A 20,481-nucleotide genomic window follows, 5' to 3' on the forward strand; every position below is an offset into this window, starting at 1 on the left:
GTGGATGTTTTGGAGTCTGATAACTCTGAGGAGGACGTTGGGAAAGAATATCTTGGGTATTGAGTAGACTGATACCCTATTTCATTGATCCCCAATCCTTAGCTAAAGCTGTACAGTGCAATATGAATGTCAATACACATAATAGGCTGACCGGGGAGGTGATTTTACACAGTCACAGTCCTGCAATAAGAGCTACAACGCTAATATTTGCGTAAAATCAAATCAAACTTGTCACCTGCGCCGAATACAACAAGTGTGGACCTTACCGTGAAATGCTTACTTACAAGCCCTTAACCAACAGTGCAGTTAAAGAGGAGTTGATTATATTGACCATTTAATCTAAAGTAAAAAATGATAAAAAGTACCAATAACGAGGTTATATACAGGGGGTACCTAGTCAGTGTACAGGATAGAGGTAATTTGTATATGTCGGTAGGCGTAAAAAGTGACTGTGCATAGATAACAAACAGCGAGTAGCAGCAGTGTACAAAAGCAAATGTAGGGGGGATGTCAATGTAATAGTCCGATGGACATTTGATTAAATTGTTCAGCAGTCTTATGGCTTCGGGATAGAAGCTGTTAAGGAGCCTTTTGGTCCTAGACTTGGTGCTCCAGTACCGCTTGTCGTGCGGTAAAAGAGAAAACAGTCTCTGACAATTTTGTGGGCTTTCCTCTGACACTGCCTATTAAATAGGTCCTGGATGGCAGGAAACTTGGCCCCAGTGATGTACTGGGCCGTACGCACTACCCTCTGTAGCGCCTTACGGTCAGATGCCGAGCAGTTGCCATACCAGGCGGTGATGCAGCCGGTCAGGATGCTCTCCATGGTGCAGCTGTAGAACTTTGAGGATCTGAGGACCCATGCCAAATCTTTTCAGTCTCCTGAGGGGGAATAGGCGTTGTCGTGCCCTATTCACGACTGTCTTGGTGTATTTGGACCATTCCAGTTTGTTGTTGATGTGGACACCAAGGAACTTGAAACGCTCGACCCGCTCCACTACAGCCCCGTCAATGTTAATGGGGGCCTGTTCGGCCCGCCTTTCCTGAAATCCACAATCAGCTCCATTGTCTTGCTCACATTGAGGTTGTTGTCCTGGCACCACACAGCCAGGTGTCTGATGTCCTCCCTATAGGCTGTCTCGTCGTTGTCGGTGATCATGCCTACGACTGTTGGGTCGTCAGCAAACTTGGTGTTGGAGTTGTTTGGCCACGTAGTCATGGGTGAACAGGGAGTACAGGAGGGGAGTAAGTACACACCCCTGAGGGGCCCCAGTGTTGAGGATCAGCATGGCAGACATGTTGTTGCCTACCCTTACCACCTGGTGGCGGGCCGTCAGGAAGTCAAGGATCCAGTTGCAGAGGGAGGTGTTTAGTCCCAGGGTCCTTTACTAAAAACTCTAGCTAAACTCTTCACAGTTGTGTTCTGTGGGTGTCACCGAGTAGACTGATACCCCATGTGATTGCTTCACATTCCAACCTTGTTTAACATTATCTAGTCTAAATAAGGCATGATTCGACCAATTGTAACCTTCTGCGTTACTTTCAAATAGGTACTTTTATTTTGAAGGCAAACCGCAAATTCCATTATTGTGCCTAATCCTTATTGTGGCTAGCTTCACAACACATAACCCAGTCCGGTCGAGCCTCATGAAGCTAGCTGGCTGCTTATAACGTTAGCTTTGGGCAATAGGGTTTAGTAGCTGGCTAGCTATTTATTTTCATGAACTGATGTTCAATTTCAATAGGCGAACAACAAGTGGCTACCTAGCTATTACTTACTCACAAGGATTCCTAAATCATTGCTAAGAATGAAAATGACTGCAGTTTCTACTGGTCAGTTTTCAAGCTGGTTGTATTGGTGCTAGCTAGGTACCAAGCTAAAGCTAGCTACCCCAGAAGTTGTGGTCGAACAAATAATGCTTTATTACCAATGCGGTACTGTAAACACATCATTCGTGGCCGGTGTGTGCTTGTTTGCAGACTTTTTTGTCCAACTTTGACAGTGCTACTGATAGTAGTGGTGGTGCTTGGCTTGCACCTGCAAATTCAGCACACACAACGTTCTATAATAGAACTGCGTTATTTGACGTGTCAAATGAAAAGCTTATTTAACATGTCACATAGCGTTATTGTCAAAAAGTGTTATTAGACGTGTATATTTTTGGACACGCATACACCCAAACGGCGTTCCATAGTATGTCGTGAAGCTAATACAGTTGAAGTCGGAAGTTTACATACACTTAGGTAGAGTCAATAACACTCGTTTTTCAACCACTCCACAAATGTCTTGTTAACAAACTATGGTTTTGGCAAGTCGGTAAGGACATCTACTTCGTGCATGACAAGTAATTTTTCCAACTATTGTTTACAGACAGATTATTTCACTTATAATTCACTGTATCACAATTCCAGTGGGTCAGAAGTTTGCATACATTAACTGTGCCTTTAAACAGCTTGGAAAATTCCAGAAAATGATGTCATGGCTTTAGAAGCTTCTGATAGGCTAATTGAAATAATCTGAGTCAATTGGAGGTGTACCTGTGGATGTATTTCAAGGCCTACCTTCAAACTCAGTGCCTCTATGCTTGACATCATGGGAATTTCTAAAAGATTTCAGCCAAGATCTCAGAAAAAAAATTTGTAGACCTCCACAAGTCTGGTTCATCCTTGGGAGCAATTTCCACGTTCATCTGGTACCACATTCATCTGTATAAACAATAGTACGCAAGTATAAACACCTTCGGACCACGCAGCCATCATACCGCTCAGGAAGGAGACGCGTTCTTTCTCCTAGCGATGAACGTACTTTGGTGCGAAAAGTGCAAATCAATCCCAGAACAACAGCAAAGGACCTTGTGAAGATGCTGGAGGAAACAAGTACAAAAAAATCTAAACTCAGCAAAAAAAGAAACGTCCCTTTTCAGGACCCTGTCTTTCAAAGATCATTCGTAAAAATCCAAATAACCTCACAGATCATCATTGTAAAGGGTTTAAACACTGTTTCCCATGCTTGTTCAATGACTCATAAACAAGTAACGAACATGCACCTTTGGAATGGTCGTTAAGACACTAACAGCTTACAGACAGTAGGCAATTAAGGTCACAGTTATGAAAACTTAGGACACTAAAGAGGCCTTTCTACTGACTCTGAAAAACACCAAAAGAAAGATGCCCAGGGTCCCTGCTCATCAGCGCCAACGTGCCTTAGGCATGCTGCAAGGACGCATGAGGACTGCAGATGTGGCCAGGGAAATATATTGCAATGTTCGTACTGTGAGACGCCTAAGACAGCGCTACAGGGAGAACGGACGGACAGCTGATCGTCCTTGCAGCGGCAGACCACGTGTAACAACACCTGCACAGGATCGGTACATCCGAACATCACACCTGCGGGTCAGGTACAGGATGGCAACAACAACTGCCCGAGTTACACCAGGAATGCACAATCCCTCCATCAGTGCTCAGACTGACCGCAATAGGCTGAGAGAGGCTGGACTGAGGGCTTGTAGGCCTGTTGTAAGGCAGGTACTCACCAGACATCACCGGCAACAAAGATGCCTATGGGCACAAAACCACCGTCGCTGGACCAGACAGGACTGGCAAAAAGTGCTCTTCACTGATGAGTCGCGGTTTAATCTCACCAGTGGTGATGGTCGGATTCGCGTTTATCATCGAAGGAATGAACGTTACACCGAGGCCTGTACTCTGGAGCGGGATCGATTTGGAGGGGGAGTGTTCGTCATGGTCTGGGGCGGTGTGTCACAGCATCATCGGACTGAGCTTGTTGTCATTGCAGGCAATCTCAACACTTTGCGTTACAGGGAAGACCTCCTCCTCCCTCATGTGGTACCCTTCCTGCAGGCTCATCCTGGCATGACCCTCCAGCATGACAATGCCACCAGCCATACTGCTCGTTCTGTGCGTGATTTCCAGCAAGACAGGAATGTCAGTGTTCTGCCATGGCCAGCGAAGAGCCCGGATCTCAATCCCATTGAGCACGTCTGGGACCTGTTGGATCGGAGGGTGAGGGCTAGGGCCATTCCCCCAGAAAGAGTACAGGAACTTGCAGGTTTCCTTGGTGGAAGAGTGGGGTAACATCTCACAACAAGAACTGGCAAATCTGGTGCAGTCCATGAGGAGAAGATGCACTGCAGTACTTAATGCAGCTGGAGGTCACACCAGATACTGGCTGTTACTTTTGATTTTGACCCCCCCCTTTGTTCAGGGACACATTATTAAATTTTTGTTAGTTACATGTCTGTGGAACTTGTTCAGGGTATGTCTCAGTTGTTGAATCTTGTTATGTTCATACAAATATTTAAAATGTTAAGTTTGCTGAAAATAAACGCAGTTGACAGTGAGAGGACGTTTTTTGCTCAGCAAGCAAGAAACCACTGCTCCAAAACTGCCATAAAAAAGCCAGACTACGGTTTGTAACTGCACGTGGACAAAGATCATACTTTTTGTAGAAATGTCCCCTGGTCTGATGAAACAAAAATAGAAATGTTTGTCCAAAATGACCATCATTCTGTTTAGAGGAAAAAGGGGGAGGCTTGCAAGCTGAAGAACACCATCCCAGCCGTGAAGCACGGGGGTGGCAGCATCATGTTGTGGGGGTGCTTTGCTGCACTTCACAAAATAGATGGTATCATGAGAAAGGAAAATTATGTGGATATATTGAAGCAACATCTCAAGACATCAGTCAGGAAGTTAAAGCTTGGTCGCAAATGGGTCTTCCAAATGGACAATGACCCCAAGCGTACTTCCAAAGTTGTGGCAAAATGGCTTAAGGACAACAAAGTCAAGGTATTGGAGTGGCCATCACAAAGCCCTGACCTCCAGCCTATAGAACACTTGTGGGCAGAACTGAAAAAGCAAGCAAGGAGGCCTACAAACCTGACTCAGTTACGTCATCTCCGTCAGGACGAATGGGCCAAAATTCACCCAACTTATTGTGGGAAGCTTGTGGAAGGCTACCCAAAACGTTTGACCCAAGTAAACAATTTAAAAAGGCAATGCTACCAAATACTAATTGAGTGTATATAAACTTCTGACCCACTGGGAATGTGATGAAAGAAATAAAAGCTGAAATAAATCACTCTCTACTTTATTCTGACATTTCACATTCTTAAAATAAAAGTGGTGATCCTAACTGACCTAAAACAGGGAATTTTTACTTGGATTAAATGTCAGGAATTGTGAAAAACTGAGTTTAAATGTATTTGGTTAAGGTGTATGAAAACTTCCGACTTCAACTGTAGGAGTGACACTATTACGGTGTAACTCCGGTAGGGCAAAATCTGAAAAATAGCGCACTTGGTAGTGTGTACCGTTGCTCGACCAGTCACGAAAGCCAACATCACCCACGACAGAGAACGGTTGATTGTGCTGGCTAAAGCTAAAACTGGCGAGTGTAGAGAGTATAGAGATATTGTTATCCACGTCGGCACCAACGATGTTAGGATGAAACAGTCAGAGGTCACCAAGCGCAACATAGCTTCAGCGTGTAAATCAGCTAGAAAGATGTGTCGGCATCGATTAATTGTCTCTGGCCCCCTCCCAGTTAGGGGGAGTGATGAGCTCTACAGCAGAGTCTCAACTCAATCGCTGGATGAAAACTGTGTTCTGCCCCTCCCAAAAGATAGAATTTGTAGATAATTGGCCCTCTTTCTGGGACTCACCCACAAACAGGACCAAGCCTGGCCTGTTGAGGAGTGACGGACTCCATCCTAGCTGGAGGGGTGCTCTCATCTTATCTACGAACATAGACAGGGCTCTAACTCCTCTAGCTCCAGAATGAAATAGGGTGCAGGCCAGGCAGCAGGCTGTTAGCCAGCCTGCCAGCTTAGTGGAGTCTGCCATTAGCACAGTCAGCGTAGTCAGCTCAGCTTTTCCCATTGAGACCGTGTCTGTGCCTCGATCTAGGTTGGGCAAAATTAAAAATGGCGGTGTTCGCTTTAGTAATCTCACTAGTATAAAGACCTCCTCCATTCCTGCCATTATTGAAAGAGATTGTGATACTTCACATCTCAAAATTGGGTTACTTAATGTTAGATCCCTCACTTCCAAGGCAGTTATAGTCAATGAACTAATCACTGATCATAATCTTGATGTGATTGGCCTGACTGAAACATGGCTTAAGCCTGATGAATTTACTGTGTTAAATGAGGCCTCACCCCCTGGTTACACTAGTGACCATACCCCCCGTGCATCCGGCAAAGGCGGAGGTGTTGCTAACATCTACGATAGCAAATTTCAATTTACAAAAAAAAAAACAATGACGTTTTCGTCTTTTGAGCTTCTAGTCATGAAATCTATGCAGCCTACTCACTCACTTTTTATAGCTACTGTTTACAGGCCTCCTGGGCCATATGCAGTGTTCCTCACTGAGTTCCCTGAATTCCTATCGGATCTTGTAGTCATAGCAGATAATATTCTAATTTTTGGTGACTTTAACATTCACATGGAAAAGTCCACAGATCCACTCCAAAAGGCTTTCAGAGCCATCATCGACTCAGTGGGTTTTGTCCAACATGTCTCTGGACCTACTCACTGCCACAGTCATACTCTGGACCTAGTTTTGTCCCATGGAATAAATGTTGTGGATCTTAATGTTTTTCCTCATAATCCCGGATTATCGGACCACCATTTTATTGCGTTTACAATTGCAACAAATAATCTGCTCAGACCCCAACCAAGGAGCATTAAAAGTCGTGCTATAAATTCTCAGACAACCCAAAGATTCCTTGATGCCCTTCCAGACTCCCTCTGCCTACCCAAGGACGTCAGAGTACAAAAATCAGTTAACCACCTAACCGAGGAACTCAATTTAACCTTGCGCAATACCCTAGATGCAGTTGCACCCCTAAAAATTAAAAACATCTGTCATAAGAAACTAGCTCCCTGGTATACAGAAAATACACGAGCTCTGAAGCAAGCTTCCAGAAAATTGGAACGGAAATGGCGCCTCACCAAACTGGAAGTCTTCCGACTAGCTTGGAAAGACAGTACCGTGCAGTATCGAAGAGCCCTCACTGCTGCTCGATCATCCTATTTTTCCAACTTAATTGAGGAAAATAAGAACAATCCGAAATTTCTTTTTGATACTGTCGCAAAACTAACTAAAAAGCAGCATTCGCAAATGGAGGATGGCTTTCACTTCAGCAGTAATACATTTATGAACTTCTTTGAGGAAAAGATCATGATCATTAGAAAGCAAATTACGGACTCCTCTTTAAATCTGCGTATTCCTCCAAAGCTCCATTGTCCTGAGTCTGCACAACTCTGCCAGGACCTTGGCTCAAGGGAGATACTAAAGTGTTTTAGTACTATATCTCTTGACACAATGATGAAAATAATCATGGCCTCCAAACCCTCAAGCTGCATACTGGACCCTATTCCAACTAAACTACTGAAAGAGCTGCTTCCTGTGCTTGGCCCTCCTATGTTGAACATAATAAACGGCTCTCTATCCACCGGATGTGTACCAAGCTCACTAAAAGTGGCAGTAATAAAGCCTCTCTTGAAAAAGCCGAATCTTGACCCAGAAATTATAAAAAAACTAATCGGCCTATATCGAATCTTCAATTCCTCTCAAAAAATTTAGAAAAAGCTGTTGCACAGCAACTCACTGCCTTCCTGAAGACAAATAATGTATACGAAAGACTTCAGTCTGGTTTTAGACCCCATCATAGCACTGAGACTGCACTTGTGAAGGTGGTAAATGACCTTTTAATGGCGTCAGACCAAGGCTCTGCATCTGTCCTCGTGCTCCTAGATCTTAGTGCCGCTTTTGATACCATCGATCACCACATTCTTTTGGAGAGATTGGAAACCCAAATTGGTCTACATGGACAAGTTCTGGCCTGGTTTAGATCTTATCTGTCGGAAAGATATCAGTTTGTCTCTGTGAATGGTTTGTCCTCTGACAAATCAATTGTACATTTCGGTGTTCCTCAAGGTTCCGTTTTAGGACCACTATTGTTTTCACTATATATTTTACCTCTTGGGGATGTCATTCAAAAACATAATGTTAAATTTCACTGCTATGCGGACGACACACAGCTGTACATTTCAATGAAACATGGTGAAGCTCCAAAATTGCCCTCGCTAGAAGCCTGTGTTTCAGACACAAGGAAGTGGATGGCTGCAAACTTTCTACTTTTAAACTCGGACAAAACAGAGATGCTTGTTCTAGGTCCCAAGAAGCAAAGAGATCTTCTGTTCAATCTGACAATTAATCTGGATGGTTGTACAGTCGTCTCAAATAAAACTGTGAAGGACCTCGGTGTTACTCTGGACCCTGATCTCTCTTTTGAAGAACATATCAAGACTGTTTCAAGGACAGCTTTTTTCCATCTACGTAACATTGCAAAAATCAGAAATTTTCTGTCCAAAAATGACGCAGAAAAATTAATCCATGCTTTTGTTACTTCTAGGCTGGACTACTGCAATGCTCTACTTCCGGCTACCCGGATAAAGCACTAAACAAACTTCAGTTAGTGCTAAATACGGCTGCTAGAATCCTGACTAGAACCAAAAAAATTGATCATATTACTCCAGTGCTAGCCTCCCTACACTGGCTTCCTGTTAAGGCAAGGGCTGATTTCAAGGTTTTACTGCTAACCTACAAAGCATTACATGGGCTTGCTCCTACCTATCTTTCCGATTTGGTCCTGCCGTACATACCTACACGTACGCTACGGTCACAAGACGCAGGCCTCCTAATTGTCCCTAGAATTTCTAAGCAAACGGCTGGAGGTAGGGCTTTCTCCTATAGAGCTCCATTTTTATGGAATGGTCTGCCTACCCATGTGAGAGACGCAGACTCAGTCTCAACCTTTAAGTCTTTACTGAAGACTTATCTCTTCAGTAGGTCCTATGATTAAGTGTAGTCTGGCCCAGGAGTGTGAAGGTGAACGGAAAGGCTGGAGCAACGAACCGCCCTTGCTGTCTCTGCCTTGCCGGTTCCCCTCTTTCCACTGGGATTCTCTGCCTCTAACCCTAATACAGGGGCTGAGTCACTGACTTACTGGTGTTCTTCCATGCTGTCCATGGGAGGGGTGCGTCACTTGAGTGGGTTGAGCCACTGACGTGGTCTTCCTGTCTGGGTTGGCGCCCCCCCCTTGGGTTGTGCCATGGCGGAGATTTTTGTGGGCTTTACTCGGCCTCGTCTTCGGACGGTAAGTTGGTGGTTGTAGACATCCCTCTAGTGGTGTGGGGGCTGTGCTTTGGCAAAGTGGGTGGGGTTATATCCTGCCTGTTTGGCCCTGTCCGGGGGTATCATCGGATGGGGCCACAGTGTCTTCTGATCCCTCCTGTCTCAGCCTCCAGTATTTATGCTGCAGTAGTTTATGTGCCGGGGGGCTAGGGTCAGTCTGTTTCATCTGGAGTATTCTCTTGTCTTATCCGGTGTCCTGTGTGAATTTAAATATGCTCTCTCTAATTCTCTCTTTCTTTCTTTCTCTCGGAGGAACTGAGCCCTAGGACCATGCCTCGGGACTACCTGGCATGATGACTCCTTGCTGTCCCCAGTCCACCTGGCCATGCTGCTGCTCCAGTTTCAACTGTTCTGCCTGCGGCTACGGAACCCTGACCTGTTCACCGGACGTGCTTGTTGCACCCTCGACAACTACAATGATTATTATTATTTGACCATGCTGGTCATTTATGAACATTTTAACATCTTGACCATGTTCTGTTATAATATCCACCCGGCACAGCCAGAAGAGGACTGGCCACCCCTCATAGCCTGGTTCCTCTCTAGGTTTCTTCCTAGGTTTTTGGCCTTTCTAGGGAGTTTTTCCTAGGGAGTTTTTCCTAGCCACCGTGCCTCTTTCACATGCATTGCTTGCTGTTTGGGGTTTTAGGCTGGGTTTCTGTACAGCACTTTGAGATTTCAGCTGATATACGAAGGGCTATATAAATAAATTTGATTTGATTTGATTTGATTGTCAAGGGCAATGAATTCCATTATCTTGGCGTTAATGGATTTCGCCTTTGAGTTGTCTCGCTGAAATGTTCTTACTCTTTCAAATGACTGCTCAAGCCACACAGCAGACATTGTGGGCTAGGTTAGGAATGCTGTGTTGCACGTCTAGCGCAAAATTTTACGTGGCGCCGTTACGTCATGTACCTACATTATATAGGTATGCACGTCAGCTTTGACATTGGATTTGCACATCGGCGTTAAACTAGACATCGGGCCGATGCCGATATTGGCATTTTTGGCTAATATCGTCCGAATCCGATACATCATACTCTCAATCCTAAAAAAAGCTAGCTGGCTGCCAGTGCATTAAATATTTGGTTCTGGCTTCTGAGATGACTAAAAAGCTTAAAGATGATGAACACTACTCAGTAAACTACTTCAACAGCCCTCCTACCTTGACATGCAAACTATATGTGAAATCCAATAATCTAGAGACAAGAGGATGGGATCGGACTCAGGAAACCAGGGTCCTATTCACTACACATCAGATGGACCGAAACGGGGAGCAGCTACATGGACATAGGATAACCAATAAGAAACTCTTATTTTCGTTGCAAGACATACCCTGCTACGTTTAGCTATGGTGTTCACTAATGAATACAGCCCAGCAATGGGAGCACGTCTCAGCAGACGTAACAGGCTCGGCATCAGAGTGCGTGAGTCAGGTTTTGTAGAGGTCCTGCTATATCTAACACCTCCGTGCCCTCCGTGGTATGCGGTGGGGGGAAAATTAGGTCATCAAAACCCAGAAAGAGAGGAGTCAGTTGGGAGGATGTGAAAGACAGGGGTGAGCTCACCAGTATCAAGCCTTGAACAGCTCTACCTCTCCCATCAATGACTGAGGAAAATAACAAAAACAGGGTTCTGTTCATTAGAGCACATCATCGCAAAACATTTCTAACCGGCAGACACATGGGCTTAGTGTGTCCATCAATTATGAATGACAAGAGGTATATAACAGAGTTGTGTTCATTAGGGTACACAGTTTTTTAAAAATGCAACGGAAAACATAGCATATCTTATTGGACAAGTTCAGATAGTACCTGTCCATTTCACTGGAGCGTTGGTTCATTTCGTGCCTAATGAACACAACCCAGGCCAGTTTCCCTAGGCAATGCTTCTGCCCTCTCCTACCAAACACAGTATGTTCATGATATTCAAAAAAGACAGAGACACATGTCTGTATAAGGCCATGAAGAGTCTGAGAGAGAAAAAACGGTTTCCATTCCACCACTCGAGTGTGGTAAGCACAGGCACAGGCATCGAGTCAGTCGAGCTTCTGCGCCGGGGAGCGAAAGACAGAGACATTACACTTCACTAACGAGCGTGCACCCACACGGTCGCCATGGCAACGCCACTGGTGTCTGAATCTGAACGACTCCCAGCACAACAACTCGGGAGTGTTAGAGCGCGCCGTGCCGCTCCGCAGACAAGCACCCACCCCCACACACTGGGAGACACAGTGGGAAAGATACACACACAGTGTGTTTTCAAATGATCTGGACCCTACACCTTCATTTCAGACTAAATGGGATTTCCTTCAGTAGGAAGAAGATGCCTAAAACACTGAATAGCCCAATTTGGGCACCTCAACATCCAGAAATCATCTAGAAGTAAACCTACACCGTAGCGTGCTGTGAATCAAAGCTGTCTGACTGAATGTGATGTGTGAATGCAAGCTGTGTGTGTGTGTTTACCCCAGGGGCATAGGGAAACTAGGCAGCCTCCAGCACTGCAGGGGAAAGAGACAGGGGGACCACAACCCCCCCAACCAGCCTCATTCAAACATTGACCGACCTCCCCACACACACACACCCCTCACGGAACCAACCTAAAATTCCAGAATGCACCAGCGTTTCCTGCTCCCTCCCTTGGCCTGTACTGTGAGATCTTGGATGGACTAAATAACGGGATGATGACACAGTTTAGCAGGTCCGCTGGTCCAGCGCCAGGACAGGAGGACATAACAACCTAACTACAGAGTGGTGCAGCAGCAGCCTTCACTAGGCCGGGTCGGGTCAGGTCACAGTGCCTTGGCTAATGCCCCTCTCTGCAACGGACCAGAAAACAAGCAAAAATCGCTGACACTTTATGTGATGATGGTGAGAGAGAGAGAGTATGAGAAGGATAGGGAAAGGAGAAAAGGGAGAGGGGCACACGAGGGAGAAAGGGGAGTGGAAGAGAAAGAAGATTGGAAAGAGAGAAAGAGGAAAATCGGGAGAATGAGGAGAGGGGGACAAGCGCTCACCCACCGGCATCCTCTCCCACCGATAACTAGCCAGGTAAATCTCAGTCTAGCGAATATAGCAAGTCATTGGAAGAATTTAAACAAACTATTGTCATTGGAAGAATTTAAACAAACTATTAGCCCAGCTCAGTGCAACAGAGAGCCATTCACACAGATAAGACAGAACAGACCCTCTCCAGCAGTCTGCTTTGCTGTGGTGCCACAGGGGCTCCATGCTAATAGCTAATGTGTCTTCTTAAATGCCTGTATGAACTGCAACTGCTTGCTGTTTACTCTAACAGCCTTCTCTGTGTAACTGTTTGTGTGAGCGAGCGAGGGGGAGAGACAGAGTCAATGAAAAAGAAAGAGAGAGAGTCAACAAGACTCACATTTATTTTTGCATTGCTGGAGGGCTGTGCAAAGCGTTGCAACATGCCCTCTCTCAAAGAGCACTCATTTCCATACTCCCAGCAAAAAGATGAGCGCTCTCAAATTGACCTTGAAGGGGGCTCCAAATAAACCCGCCGCAAAGACACCAAAGCATGTCTTTTTATCCTACTGAACACCAGATAAACATCACGCAATTGTGTGAAGTCTCCCCTAGATGTACTGCGTACTCCAGAAATATCCTGAAAAGGGGGGGGGTGCTGGATAGAATTAGTCCAACCAACAAATCTCATAGAGTGCATGTAACCCGGTGGTGGTTATGCAATATGCATGCACGAATGGAAAATGGAAAGTATGGATCCCAAATTACACTCCGATGTTTCACAAACACAGACCTCCATTTGCTGAAGGACCCATTTTTTCTGGCCCACACCCTCCATCCCTCCTGTAGTGAGGACATAGCCTATACTCTCCCTCTCTGTTGGTTATGTGCTTGGCTGCCCACAGGGACAAAGGCTCACACACATGCAAACGAAGTCTGGCCAAAATCTCCAGATTCAAGACGGGCAGTCCCACCAGACAAAAACATGTGTCCATTTTTCACATGCGTACGAGTACACCTACACACCTACACCAGCACACAAACGCGTACAAATGTACGCGCACAAAAATAATCTATGGTCAAAGAGTAGAAGAGCGCTACACATTGAGAGAAAATGAGTTTAAGGATTTCATCAGATTCAAGACAATCCTGGGTGGGTTCTTCTTATTAACACGGACAAGGCAAAGCCATTCTGCAAAGCCTCGGTCGGTCTGTTTTCTGCCTGCCGTTCCGGCCCATCCAACCTACTTCCCGTTCGGTCTGTCTACACTAGGCGTAAACCTTGGATTTCAGCTGTTGGCCTCTTGCAGAAGTCGGGTAACATGCATTATGATCCTCTTCCGAAGACAAACTAGCGTCACACCAAACCGTTTCACCGGCTAACGGTTGCAGTCAGCCTTGACAAATGTCATCGGTGTCACCTCCACTCCCTGTGAACTTTAAAACCACAGTTTGCACTCAGGGAGCGTGACACCATGACACACCCTCGGGAGGACGACGCACTCCTACGATACTCTGGCTCGGCTCAGTGCGAGCATGTAAAGGTTGCTCGCAGTCATTAACCGGTGGGTATAGGACGAGACTGAAAACACTTCATTCAGAATGAGCCAGACATGAAAGCTAGAGAAGGCTATGGCTACTCATGAGTCTAAAACATATTTTTAGATCGAAATTTGCATATTTTAAAATGTTTCACCAAGCCAAAAATAATAAAATGGTGATTTGGGACTTTAAGAGCAGTAATGTGCCGCTAACTAATACAGTCTGTTTCCACTAGCATTGCTAACATGCTCCAAAAATGCTAGCCAGGAGATTCCGGCCATTGCTAAATAACCAATGGTTTGGATGAAATGACAACAACCTATATAAGACGAAAATAAGCTAAAACGTATATTAATGCCAACTATCCTTTTTAACTCCATGTGAGTATTAAATACTCTGGGGGAAAAAATACTCAGACTTGGTTCAAGGAAGGAGAATAGGAAGGCTTTACTTCTGAACATACAGTTCTTTGTTGCCGATTTTCTTCTAGGAAATTGATTATGGTTGACGTCAGGGGCTCATTCCAGGGAACTGCTGTCCTATGTTTTGAAATCACCATCCTCAAACTAAGTCCTTGTCTTGCTTTCATAGAGGATGCCCAAATCAAAGCGCATGTCTTGGAAAGAACTAGGCTTAACACTGAGATCTTGTGATCTCTATTTTGCGTTCTAATCTAGATACCCAGTAATCTGCAGGCGCCTTTGAGCCAATGTCAGAGAAAGAGGCCCGAAGCAAAATGTTCACCTGAGCCACGGAGCGAACTACAGGGAGTAAGGTACAGTGTGCTGTCTCTAGTGTGTCTGTGCCTCAGGGACAAAGATGAAGGAAAACTGGATGTACTCTCTCTACCAACCACTTACTCTCTACCTCTCCTCTCATCCAACCTGTACTGCTCGCCCTCCTCTCCTCTCCATTCCCTCCACCCCCCCAGCTCTTGCTTCACCAGGCTAATGCTCACCCCCTCCTCCCTCCACCCCCTGCAGTCAAGCGGCTTGTCTGTGCGTGTGTAGCACTCACCATGTCCCTCTGTGTCACGATATAGCCGTGGCCATGTCAGCATTGCAATGGGCCGCGCTCGTCAAATCCCCAACGCTGCTGGAGACAAAGAGAGAGACATCTCTCAAATCACAACAACACACTGTCCAACATGGCTGGCACACACACACACAGGCTTAGCAGACAGAGCTACGGGCAGGCACTTGAGCGGCACCCCTTATCATGATATAACGCAACACGATTTAGCAGTATATAACAGCACGTAGACAGCTAGTGGTTCAGTATAGCAGGAATGAAGACTATTTACATGTACAAATATACATGATTAGGAAGAGCATGAAGGAAAATCAAAAGGGAAGACCATTAAATGTCATTTAAACCATTACTTGTCAACATCATATCTTTACCACATAACGTGCAAACAGAACACCTCCACCGGACATTCTAATTGCTTTGTTAATTACATTTCCTATTAGTCTACCTGCGCATAGCAGCAATTTAAAAAGAGATCTATTGAAATGAACACTGAATGCATATCGTATTGAAATGAACACTAAACGCATATTGAAATGAACACTAAACGCATATCATATTGAAATGAACACTAAACGCATATCAAACTGTGGAATGAGGAGAGTGAAGAGAGTAAAGTGGAACTGAAGTTGTCAGATGATGTAAAACGTGCCCTGTTCAGAACATGATGCTGTTCAGAACATGATGCTGTTCAGAACATGATGCTGTTCAGAACATGATGGTTTCCCTAATGACTGCCTCGCCTGGTTCACCAACTACTTCTCTGATAGAGTTCAGTGTGTCAAATCGGAGGGCCTGTTGTCCGGGCCTCTGGCAGTCTCTACGGGGGTGCCACAGGGTTCAATTCTTGGGCCGACTCTTTTCTCTGTATACATCAATGATGTCGCTCTTGCTGCTGGTGAGTCTCTGATCCACCTCTACGCAGACGACACCATTCTGTATACTCCTGGCCCTTCTTTGGACACTGTGTTAACTACCCTCCAGACGAGCTTCAATGCCATACAACTCTCCTTCCGTGGCCTCCAACTGCTCTTAAATACAAGTAAAACTAAATGCATGCTCTTCAACCAATCGCTGCCCGCACCTGCCCGCCCGTCTAGCATCACTACTCTGGACGGTTCTGACCTAGAATATGTGGACAACTACAAATACCTAGGTGTCTGGTTAGACTGTAAACTCTCCTTCCAGACTCACATCAAACATCTCCAATCCAAAGTTAAATCTAGAATTGGCTTCCTATTTCGCAACAAAGCATCTTTCACTCATGCTGCCAAACATACCCTCGTAAAACTGACCATCCTACCAATCCTCGACGATGTCATTTACAAAATAGCCTCCAATACCCTACTCAATAAATTGGATGCAGTCTATCACAGTGCCAACCGTTTTGTCACCAAAGCCCCATCTACTACCCACCACTGCGACCTGTACGCTCTCGTTGGCTGGCCCTCGCTTCATACTCGTTGCCAAACCCACTGGCTCCAGGTCATCTACAAGACCCTGCTAGGTAAAGTTCCCCCTTATCTCAGCTCGCTGGTCACCATAGCAGCACCCACCTGTAGCACGCGCTCCAGCAGGTATATCTCTCTGGTCACCCCCAAAGCCAATTCCTCCTTCGGCCGCCTCTCCTTCCAGTTCTCTGCTGCCAATGACTGGAACGAACTACAAAAATCTCTGAAACTGGAAACACTTATCTCCCTCACTAGCTTTAAGCACCAGCTGTCAGAGCAGCTCACAGGTCACTGCACCTGTACATAGCCCATCTATAATTTAGCCCAAACAACTACCTCTTCCCCTACTGTATTTATTTATTTAGCTCCTTTGCATCCCATTATTTCTATTTCTAATATCTTCCACTACAAATCTACCATTCCAGTGGTTTACTTGCTATATTGTACTTACTTCGCCACCATGGCCTTTATTGCCTTTACCTCCCTTATCTCACCTCATTTTCTCACTTTGTATATAGACTTATTTTTGTACTATATTATTGACTGTATGTTTGTTTTAATACATGTGTAACTCTGTGTTGTTGTATGTGTCAAACTGCTTTGCTTTATCTTGGCCAGGTCGCACTTCTAAATGAGAACTTGTTCTCAACTTGCCTACCTGGTTAAATAAAGGTGAAATAAATCAAATAAAAATGATGCTGTTCAGTCATGATGGAGCGACGCCCATGTCATACGATGCAAAACATGCCCTGTTCAGAACACGATGCTGTTCAGTCATGATGCTGTTCAGTCATGATGCTGTTCAGTCATGATGGTGCGACACCCATGAAATATGATGCAAAACATGCCCTGTTCAGTCATGATGTTGTTCAGTCATGATGCTGTTCAGTCATGATGGCGCGACGCCCATGTCATATGATGCAAAACATGCCCTGTTCAGAACATGATGCTGTTCAGTCATGATGGAGCGACGCCCATGTCATACGATGCAAAACATGCCCTGTTCAGAACATGATGCTGTTCAGTCATGATGGCGCGACGCCCATGTCATATGATGCAAAACATGCCCTGTTCAGAACATGATGCTGTTCAGTCATGATGCTGTTCAGTCCTGATGGCGCGACGCCCATGTCATATGATGCAAAACATGCCCTGTTCAGAACATGATGCTGTTCAGTCATGATGCTGTTCAGTCATGATGGCGCGACGCCCATGTCATATGATGCAAAACATGCCCTGTTCAGAACATGATGCTGTTCAGTCATGATGCTGTTCAGTCATGATGGCGCGACGCCCATGTCATATGATGCAAAACATGCCCTGTTCAGAACATGATGCTGTTCAGTCATGATGCTGTTCAGTCATGATGGAGCGACGCCCATGTCATACGATGCAAAACATGCCCTGTTCAGAACATGATGCTGTTCAGTCATGATGCTGTTCAGTCATGATGGCGCGACGCCCATGTCATATGATGCAAAACATGCCCTGTTCAGAACATGATGCTGTTCAGTCATGATGCTGTTCAGTCATGATGGAGCGACGCCCATGTCAGATGATGTAATCCCCACTCTCTCCCACACACACATGCTGGTGTGGACAAGAGTGTGTGTGTGGACAAAAGTAGCGTGGCAGTTCAGCGTTCACCTTTCAGTGGGTGAGCTAATCTGCTTACAGTGGCTGGGGCCAGGGCCAAAATCTCATCAGCACTGCCAAAGACGATCATCCGGAGCAGGTCAGCCCTAGCGCCAGCACACTCACTTAATTCCTCTAATCTGCACACAGTGTGTGTGTGTGTGTGTGTGTGTGTGTGTGTAAGCCACATCTGCGTGCTTGCATTTGCATGCACGCAGATGTGCATCTGTGTCCAAACAAGCAATCCTCCACCAGGAAGTTCAGTTTGATGCCAAGCAGTAGCAGCCGGACACTAACTCGAAACCAACAGTGTACCAGGCAGGCACACTTCATTAAGCACAGCTCAGGTAAGAAAGTATTTGACCCAGGTCTGCTGTCCCTGCTTCTGGGTTAAGACATCCTGATTGGCCCCAACACTGCCGGGGTCAGCTCATCACACAGTTAATAGGTCACAATATCTACAGCCAATCATGGTTCTAAGATGACCTACCAACAGCGCAATCTATAACAAAGCCATAACCGAACGTTTCCTAGTGCGCAGGTAAGAAATATAATTTGATGTAAAGAAGAAGGCTGTGTGTGTAAATACATCCTTCCTTGAAGTCATGACTGATCTGACACGAGTGGATTGGTGTAAGCTATGAAACCTACGGGGAGGAACGGAGGAAGAAAAGGTAGCATTCTAAGAGGGAAGACAGACCAACACGAATGTCGGCAGTGGGCAACGGCTGGCCGTCCCATCGCCTCCAACCGCAGAACATCGGATGTTATTATCTATTCATCACTCGACGATCCGGCATGTTGAATCAGCACTGGCCGTCGACACCAAGCAGGTGATCTACTGCGTACGTCCGACGTTCCTGTTAGTCTGTATTCACTCTAACAGTACTCAAACCGAGCCAGAGAAACTGAACGACTGTGTATATGGAAAGAGTGAATTGGGCATTGGGATTTGATCTCAGGAGCAAGAGTGAGCCCGTATCGGTAGAATAGTATCATTGATGAGCATCCCAGTCACAGGGGTTGCATTACGGCTTGACTGCGGCAGAGCAGAGGGGCAGAGAGGAGGGGTGTCACTGCGTCGCTCGTACATAATGAGAGGAGCATGACCAGCAGATGTGCCTCCCTCTCAGACTCAACACACACAAACACGTATCATTACTGAGATACTCAAACCGAAACCAGTAAACCGATTGCTGTCCAAGCCCTACACAAGACAGAAGTCTCAAAAAGACACAAAACACAGCTCACTAAACAGATTAAGCTACTGACAAACCAAAGCCCACATACCACTAAACCTATTACCAACTAAAACCCTAGAAATACCCCTCAACAGACAAGCAGACCCACAAACATTTTACCAACAAATCCAGTGGTAGACCTAACCCTGTGCAGCACCCTCTGACAGGGGGCTGTGGCGATACAAGTATCGCTGTATTTTTTCCATGGCAAAAATGGAAACACGACGCAGATCAAACTCTTCGGTCCTTTAAAAACCTGAAGCATGTCAAATAGCGTGCTATAGCTTGGGAAATAAATAAAATGTGACTCTGGTTGACAACATGTTTGTTTTCAACATTAGGGCTGTTTTCCTAAGTAAGTTAAACCATGTGTTTCGTTTCCTTGCCACGATACTAACAAGTAGTCCCAGCTCTACTCTGTATTTCGGGCCAAATAGTTTTGACCTCGACTTAGGCCTGAACTAGCCTGGTCCCAGATCGGTTTGTGCCGTTGACGCAAACTGGTGAGGGCCAATAAAAGGTGACCAAAAATCTTTGCGCAGAAAATCTGTGTAAACAGCAAACAAAATGTGGCTATTTTAAGAGTGCGGTTGTCACAATAGCAACGATACATTTGACATTTTAATTTAGCAGACGCTCTTATCCAGAGCAACTTACAGTTGTGAATGCATACATTGTTTCTACTTTTTCTTTCTTCTTCATACTACCCGGACGCCTGTTCCCGTTTTCTATGTTCTACGTTTCCTGTCCCTGATAGTCACAACTCTACTCAATACAACACATTGAATTTAACTTAACACTTTTTACTGTATAACAGAAAAGGCTACTGCTGAAAATAGCTGATTTGCTCATATCCAAAAGGTCTACCTGTGATTGGGAAGGAGGAATGTAGTACGGAATATATATGCATAATGATCTGTATTTTCATATTGGCCTACATGAAACCATTTTTAGCCAAGTCTTCAGACAACTTCACACACACAGCCTTCACACTCTCCCTCCCACACACACCCCACGTACTTCCTCCTTCTCCCACACACATTCTCTTTCTCTCTCCCACACACACAAACTCCCAAAAGTTAGTTTATTTATTCAGATTTATCTTAGAACTACATTGATTAGACATATGGATCATTTCTTTCGGTGGGCCATCTCTATTTTTCCTGTGTCATCCAAATGTGTGCATAGCCAAGGTACCATGTTGTTTGCTAGCTAGCCAGCCAGCCAGCCAGGTAACATGACTAAAACAAGGTCGTTTGTACTCAAACTAAAAACGTGCAGCCCGTGAGTAGTTTAAAGCGGTCCGCAACATGGCTTATAAAATTATATAAAATGGCCTGCTTGTGCTTACAGGCGAAATGAAAAAAGATACGCTC

The 20,481-nt window shown here is 45.3% G+C and overlaps 1 protein-coding gene across 9 annotated transcripts in view; it reads right to left on the minus strand.

Annotated features, from left to right (window-relative positions):
* Nucleotides 1-20,481, minus strand: part of LOC115179726 (B-cell CLL/lymphoma 9 protein) — a 108,553-nt gene that overhangs the window by 16,208 nt on the left and 71,864 nt on the right. For 6 of the 9 annotated variants that reach the window (XM_029741416.1, XM_029741419.1, XM_029741417.1 and 3 more), the window contains exon 3: nt 14,767-14,841. The exons of 1 other annotated variant lie outside the window; for it this stretch is intronic. The gene's annotated coding sequence lies outside the window, so the exon portion shown is untranslated. Of the gene's footprint in view, nt 1-14,766; nt 14,845-20,481 lie in introns of all 9 variants that reach the window. 2 more of the 9 variants (XM_029741411.1, XM_029741413.1) reach the window with 1 other exon arrangement.

The sequence above is a fragment of the Salmo trutta genome, chromosome 39 (assembly GCF_901001165.1).
Source record: "Salmo trutta chromosome 39, fSalTru1.1, whole genome shotgun sequence".
Taxonomy (NCBI): Eukaryota; Metazoa; Chordata; class Actinopteri; order Salmoniformes; family Salmonidae; genus Salmo; species Salmo trutta.